Source organism: Macrobrachium rosenbergii, chromosome 3, assembly GCF_040412425.1.
Source record: "Macrobrachium rosenbergii isolate ZJJX-2024 chromosome 3, ASM4041242v1, whole genome shotgun sequence".
NCBI lineage: Eukaryota > Metazoa > Arthropoda > Malacostraca > Decapoda > Palaemonidae > Macrobrachium > Macrobrachium rosenbergii.
The window spans coordinates 41,715,508-41,723,683 of NC_089743.1; positions in this window are offsets into that span (position 1 = coordinate 41,715,508).

Below are 8,176 nucleotides of genomic sequence, written 5' to 3' on the forward strand. Positions count from 1 at the left end.
TGTCAGTATGGCTTCTCATGGAGACAAGGGGCATCGTGCCCTGGGTGATGCGCTGGCTGTGTCACTGGAAGTCAAGTTCCGGTACAGCGTGCGTTTGTTCGCTTTCACTGGCATGTCATGAAAGTTTCGAATAATTCAATTTGTGTACAGGTTAGACATTTCGGGATTAGATCAATTGTGCTCAGATCCGCTTCCCTGGATGACTTTGTGACTGCCTGTGAGGTGACCTGAAACTTTATTTCCAGAAAACCTGAATGGGTTTTAATAACTTTGTTTAACATGTACTGATTCTTTGGACTGATTACCATGCGTGAATATCTTTTCCCCATTTATTTTTATCAGCTATGTCTCCTTGATTTTTATTGATTTTTTTTTATTTTACCATGTTTAATTATGTGCATTTCTTTTGGCGTTGGTAAGGTGGGAAAGCATCCCACATTTATTTTTCTCTGCGCCCATTTTTAAAAGTTGTTTTTCCCTTTATTTCCTCAGATGTATTGAATAGAGGTCAATATAAATGGAGGGGAATGTGACTTATCATGACTGCAGTCGTGTTTGACTTATTTTGACTCTTCTGTTGTAAAGACCCTGCTGGTGGACGTTAATAGCACTATATATTATATCTCTTACTTGGTTAATTGGGTTAACAATTCTGAGATGCAGGTATTCCCATTTCATTCCTATTTTGATTCCAATCTGTTTGCCATGTTAGACTACTCAATAAATTATATTTTTGTAGACATGTTTTTGCTGTTCTTCCTTAGTTCAGTTAGTGACTTGGATAACGGAGAGAGAGAGAGAGAGAGAGAGAGAGAGAGAGAGAGAGAGAGAGAGAGAGAGAGAGAGAGAGAGAGCGAATATATCTTACCCAGTGAGCAGGCCAGACATTGCTACCGTGGCTTCTTTGAGATACAAGTTTATTATGACATTGATCTTATAACAGATATGGAAGGAGGTTATGACACTATCTGACCTTGTTTAATAGGTGTAATAATAATAATAAAAAATAATAATAATAATAATAATAATAATAATAATAATAATATATATGTTTGTGTGTGTGTGTGTGTGGGTATATATATATATATATATATATATATATATATATATATATATATATATATATATATATATATATATATATATATATATATATATATTAGACTTATTGTATGCAAGACCATTACGAATGAGAACATTTATACCTACACGTATTTAATCATACTCAGGCACATGCATGCTCGATTATGAAATAGAGAATGAGTGAAGCGGAGAGAGCACGCGGTTTAAGACCCTCTCGTGTTTATTACACGCATGCTTCTTGTATGCTTCAAATGACACGTATAGCTCCGTTAATTAGAAGCATTGAAAGCTTAGCTCTCCGAGAGGTACGCGTATTAATTAAGGCGTAATTGAAGCCGCGACTTGCATCATTGTAATAACATGCAGGTTCTGTCACGCCACAGTAAGAAATGTGTTCTGCTAAGAAATTGCTTATTATCGAAATTTTAGGTATTAATGTTGAAGCATTAACACGTCTCTCGATTTGTAATTGCTTTTAATCATTTCTAAAATAGGAAATGATTTGTCATCAAGTAAATTTTGTGAAATATGTTTCTATATATCATTTTTAGACACCTTCTACGAGTTGTAATCAATTTTAATCATGCTTGAAATTAGGAAATGATTTATTAAAAAATCTTAAGGCATATTTTGTGAGGTGCATTTCTTTCTAAATGTCCTTTTTAAACATCTTTCTCGAACTGTAATTACTCTAATTCATACTTAAAATAGGAAATAATTTATTGTAAAATTTTAAAGTGAATTTTATAATAAACGTCTTTTATAAACACATTTCTCGAGTTCTAATTAACTTTAGTCAATTGTAAAACAAAGATCTTTATGATAATGTACGTGAATGCAAATTTTGACATATTTCTTCAGAATTTTTCAATAACTTTTCCCAAACTCTTTCCCCCTTCATTTTCAGATATCTGAGAGTTACTGTAAAAAAAATAAAGTTGAAGTATTTACGATAATGTATACTCTATCTCCTGAAAGGTAAGTTTAATCAAACATAACCATAAAGCGAAATGAGTGAAAAGGTCAGATTTGGAAACTGTCAGGGGAGAGGAAGGTAGATTTCTGAGTTACCTTCAACAATTCTCCTTTTTTTGTAACGTGTCACTAAGAAAGGCGATCGTAAAGTGTTTTCATTAATCTATGTAAGCATTTATTTAGAAATTGTTGCAAATAACATGAAACATGTCAGCCTTCACTTAAAAACTAATGAATCTTGGTAAGAATATTAACACAAATCACGCGACTCACGTCAGCTATCATTCTGAAAATAAGTTAATCTTCTAAAGTATATTACGTCGATTAAGTGAACCCACATTAGATACTCCTAAAAACAGGTGGCCATTGATTCCAAAACCACTTGTGAGGAATGATCGAAGAAATACGACAGAGAGGATTCCAATTGGATTGACTTTCTAATCTTCAGATGCTAAACACTGAAAAGTAAAAGGAATTTTTCGAATAGATTTTATTTAATTAGGTTGTTATTGATGGCTAAACATTGCAGACACGATGATTCCTGGCGATAACCATGAACCGATGTGTAATGTTCCTTATAGCACAACATCCCTACGTTGTTTGATTTTAGGAACATCCGCAAGAAAATGTAATCTAACTTTCATTGGTTAACGAATGAATCAAGAGTTTAATTAGGACAAATTAAGTAGATGACAGAACGTCACATGCAACCTGTGAACACTCTTGTTTAACCTTTTATTAACTAATTTACTACTTTTCATACAATAAATGCTGTACATTTAATGACTTTATCCTTCAAAGTATTTCATTCCTAAACATTAAGTTATATACTTTTCAAACATTTTGGTTCTTTTGTTTAGTAACTGTTTTGTTATATGGAACTGAAAACAATGAATTTGGGTAGTGCGTTAATTAAGCGATTTTGTTTTCTAAATTTCAAGTTAGTTTCCACTTTACGAACAACTTTACAGTTTTTCAAAATGTATACAGTTTGTAACTCTCAGATGATTGCATTCAATTAGATGTGTTTCTGGACATATTGCTGCAATTAGGCTGAAAATAGCGCTGATAATGATCTGAAAAATGGGACTTAATCTGATTCATTCTACTCATTATAGGACAGATGATTAGAGACGCTTTTATCTTCAATGTACAGCTTTATCGATATGACTTCCATCTACTTGGCATCTGTTTTTGACCTTCACGTAACGAGGTCGGATGAAATATGATTTATAATTACTCTAATCTTGATTTATTTTCAACATTTAATAATGAGATGCTAATTAATAAATGGACACTATCATTGTACGAAAGTTTAAGTATAAAATGAAAACTAATGAATTAGATAAAAATTTATTAAATTTATGCATTTTACATTCACAATATGGACCTCATTTAAGTTCCCGCAAATAAAGAATTTCTCTGTCCCTCATAAACGATGATGTTTTCGAAAAATATCATCAAATAATGTTCCCAAAGTTCATTCCAATATAAATGGAAATCAGTCGGAAGACTACCAGTAAAAAAGACCTCATTCGACACCTCTGGGAAAACCTCCAACTGCTGACTGCAGTTCAGCTCCTAAATGAGAGTATTTTCATATTTCATGAATACACAATGAAAGAAATGAGAGTTATGAAAGTCTTATGATAAAAAAAACATTTCCGGAATGTTATTTATATACAAAATTAAATGAAAGGAATTTTTAGTTTTTCTTTATTTGCCATTTTTTTTTAATTAGGTTTTTTAACAATGCTCGCAGTCAAATCTTGGTTTCAAACTTGAATATCTTTTAAGAATTTATTAAGAAAAATCCTAACACGCCTAGGTGTTTTTTTTTATTTCATGGCAGCATTTATGAGTTACTTCCTCTCAAATTAGGTTTTTATAAGGATGTTCACAGTCAGAGATAGGTTTCGAATGCACTTTGGCTATATTTGTTATGTTACTCCATTTGAGCCACATCCTTATTATTATTATTATGATAATTATGATTATTATTCAGAAGATAGACCCTATTCATATGGAACAAATCCAAAGGGGTCACTGGCTTGAAACTCAAGCTTCCAAAGAATAGCAGAGAAAGCTTTCATGGAAGTCCCTGATTCTACTTGGTTAAAATGGTAGGTGAAGCAAATTTGATTTTAAACTAGTTGTTTAAAACTTTACAGTTCCTTTCTTTATCAATATCAATTTCTATTTAAGTGGAAGTTTTTTATATTGTTTATCAGCCAAAAGACTAGGAAATCTTAGTGTTCATCCAGGGTAAAGTGCATATATTGATAAAGTCGAGCAGTACTTCTAATTTAACATTTGTTAATAAACACTAAAATCTTACAGATTAGAATGGAATAATCAACTTTAAGCAAACCTTGCTGTTGAATTATGAAACAATTGTTAGGAGAGGGTGGGAAGTAAGATGGAAGAAAAAGAATATGAATGGAGGTACAGTAAAAGGAATGAAAGCAGTCGCAGCTAGGGGCCGGAGGGACGCTACAAAGAACATGTAACTAATGCCTGCAGCGCACAGCGCCAGTTGCAATGGTGGCATCTAACTGATGAAATCTTTAATGTAAGACTTTGAAAAGTAAACACGCATAGATTTCTACAAACGTAGACTTAGAATCCCGGAAAAAAGTTATAAAAAAGTTTAACCAGACCTCCACTTTTAATCCAGATGAACGGAAATGAAGAGGGATTTTGTTCTTGATCTTAAACCAAAGGAAATTTAATAAAAAGAATAGGATTGACAATAGTATCCAACATGAATATAACTGTTATTGTATTCGCTTACTTTCCCTTCGAATTCTGATGTTTAAATGTACCGTATTTTATTCTTGTTTATATAAAAGGGAGACAGGTTTTCCAATTTCTTCTATTACATCTCCAATTTGCAGCCTATATTATAGTTCAACTGCATTCTATTATTAAAGTGAATCTTTCCTGCATAAACAATAGACACGGGTACATACATACACACACGCTCGCACACGCGCGCACACACACACACACACACATATATATATATATATATATATATATATATATATATATATATATATATATATATATATATATATATATATATATATATATATATATATATATATTATTTATATATAATGTATAACTGAATCACGAAAATATGGAATGTGATGAATTATATAAATAAAGATAAAAGCCACGAATTTTGTCTAGTCTGCTAAGTAAAGGACGACAAGCCGAAAGGCCTCACAGCACTCCATTGTTTCTCTGTCCTTCGTGGATTTTGTCTTTATTTTGTCTATATATATATATATATTTTATATATATATATATATAATACAATATAATATATAAAATATATATATATATATATATATATATATATATATATATATATATATATATATATATATATATATATATATATATATATATATATATATATATATATATATATATATATATATATATATATATATATATATATATATAAGGATATATTACTATAATATATATATATATATATATATAATATATATATATATATAATACATGTCTCTTTTACTATAATACAATAGTATAATATTAAAATAAAAAGGCCCATAAAACACTGTATGAACGTTTCAACCATATATTTCGAGCACTTCCTTCTGTGCCCCTGTTCACTGGTAAAATTTGGACAGATGATAGACACAAAGGTATATATACAAAACATATGTAGGTGTGGCAGTAAGTCTCGTTGGCTCATCAATCAAACCAACAATATGAACTTGTCAGGAGGACATTGGAAATCGGATGACATCGACGGGTTAATCCTCAGGCCTCCTCTTAAGAAGGTGTTTCAGAAAATACGACCACCAGACGCATCGCCAGACGGGAGCTAACGAAGCCAAAAATCACAAAGGAGCACCTTAATTTCCATCATTCCTGGGTCAATGGCCACCTGCATGCCAACGAGACTTACTGCCACACCTACATATGATTTGTATATACGGTATACCCTTGCATCTATCATCTGTCCATAAGTTACAAGTAAACAGGGGCACAGAAGGAAGTCCTCGAAATATATGGTTGAAACTTTCATATACATGTTTTATGGGCCTTTTTATTTTATATATATATATATATATATATATATATATATATATATATATATATATATATATATATATATATATATATATTATATATATATAAATAAACATCATCTACATAACTCATTACCTGTGCGAATAACTTCAAAGTAATGTATCTACTGCCATTTACAGACCCTGGTATCAATGCTAAGCCTTAATGCAAAGGACTTTACACGAAAACATGCTGCACACTCCCTTTAAGCCCAGGTCCCGAAAGAGTGGAGGTCTACCTTTTACCTAAAACGTTCAGAATCTGATAGTGTGGAAGCGCACTCTAAAGTAGCTCTTATTTTTAAACTAGCCTTCCTTATTGATGGTATTTCAGGGGTAAGATTTTCCTTTTAATTCTGCTTTTAGCCTTTATGTAAATGATAAAAGTTATTTAAAAAAAAAAAAAGAGGAGACTTTCCCTTGAGTGATTTCTGAACTTTGGGTGTAAGTGATGTCATTGTCAATATCTATATTTTGATAATTTTTGTAAATACAATGAATAACGAAGAGAGAGAGAGAGAGAGAGAGAGAGAGAGAGAGAGATGAACAGAAAAAAAATGTAATGTCACAGTTCTTCCAAAATTAAATCCTAGAGAGAGAGAGAGAGACAGACAGACAGACAGAGATTTACCGTGTCACTGATTCCAATCATAAAATAAAAGCACGGAACAGGAAAGAAAAATAAAGAGGAAATTGCTTTAATACAGGGAATTGTCAATGGAAGAGCAACTAATACTATAATATATATACATATGTATATAAATATATATATATATATATATATATATATATATATATATATATATATATATATATATATATATATATACATTTATTTATTTATTTACACCACGAAGAATATTACTTAAAATTTTCAATCATTTTATATTTTAGATACACTTTACAAGGAATATATTTTGTGTTTGTGACCTAAGCTGATATATTGAATCATATCTTAAGAGGAAATTCGACTTCAAATCAATCATCGCCTTGAGAAATAAGACTTATGTACATTAGATCCTTGATTTTATAACAGGATACTACTCAAAACCTTTGGTATTGAACTATTACAGAATTTAACCTAAATCTAAAATCTGTGATTCAATATACAACTCAGTTCTTATGATGATTACATTACCATATAAGCAATAGTTTCATTGATTGAACTTGGCAATATCAGAAAATATAAAATGTATTTTATATGGACTCTCATTTTTTCAAAGTCAAACAGCTCAAATAAACAATATGGGTTTTACAATTCTATCGGCTAAAGATTACCTAACTTATCCTTATCTATAATTCCCAACTTATCTTGAGCTATAATACTTGCAAACGATTAGAGTTTCTTTTAAAAGTTTTAAAAAGTCTACTTCATGGACATTCTTCTTTAAAGAAATATGTCTACTTGACTTTTCACTTCGGTAAGGGGCCACATTTTTCACACTGGGACCTATCAATTTCTTTATTAACGTTCCTTCGCTTATAGAATCTCCTTTTCCCAAGCCGAATTTATGTCCCTGGCAATTCTTGGTTTATGAGGAGGTCGTTCCTCTTCTCTGCTGACGATTTACATCGCATGTGGTCGTACAGAATGAGCCTCGTACCGGTGTCTTTTGTTCGTGAATCGAAATATCGAGATGTTTCCTTGGGAAATAGAAAGTGTTTTAGGTATTCCGTAACTGACGTTTGCGTGACGATTTGATGGTCTGATAGTTATTTCATATATATTTGCTTTGATTTACCATTTAACTTTAAAGATATGATTTTTAAATCGTCTATCAAAATGCTTGAGTTTTTATTATTTTTGTTACCATACGTCATTCTGAAGAGCTGTTCAGTACGAACTTTATTGCAAGGATTGTCTGTTTCATTCTAATAGTATTTACCTGATAATCAAGAATGAATTAGTCAGTATATTTTTAAAATTACAATGACTGGACACGGTAATCCGTTATGCAAAATGTATTATAAAAGACAAAATTTTCACACCGTTGTTAATCTTTCGC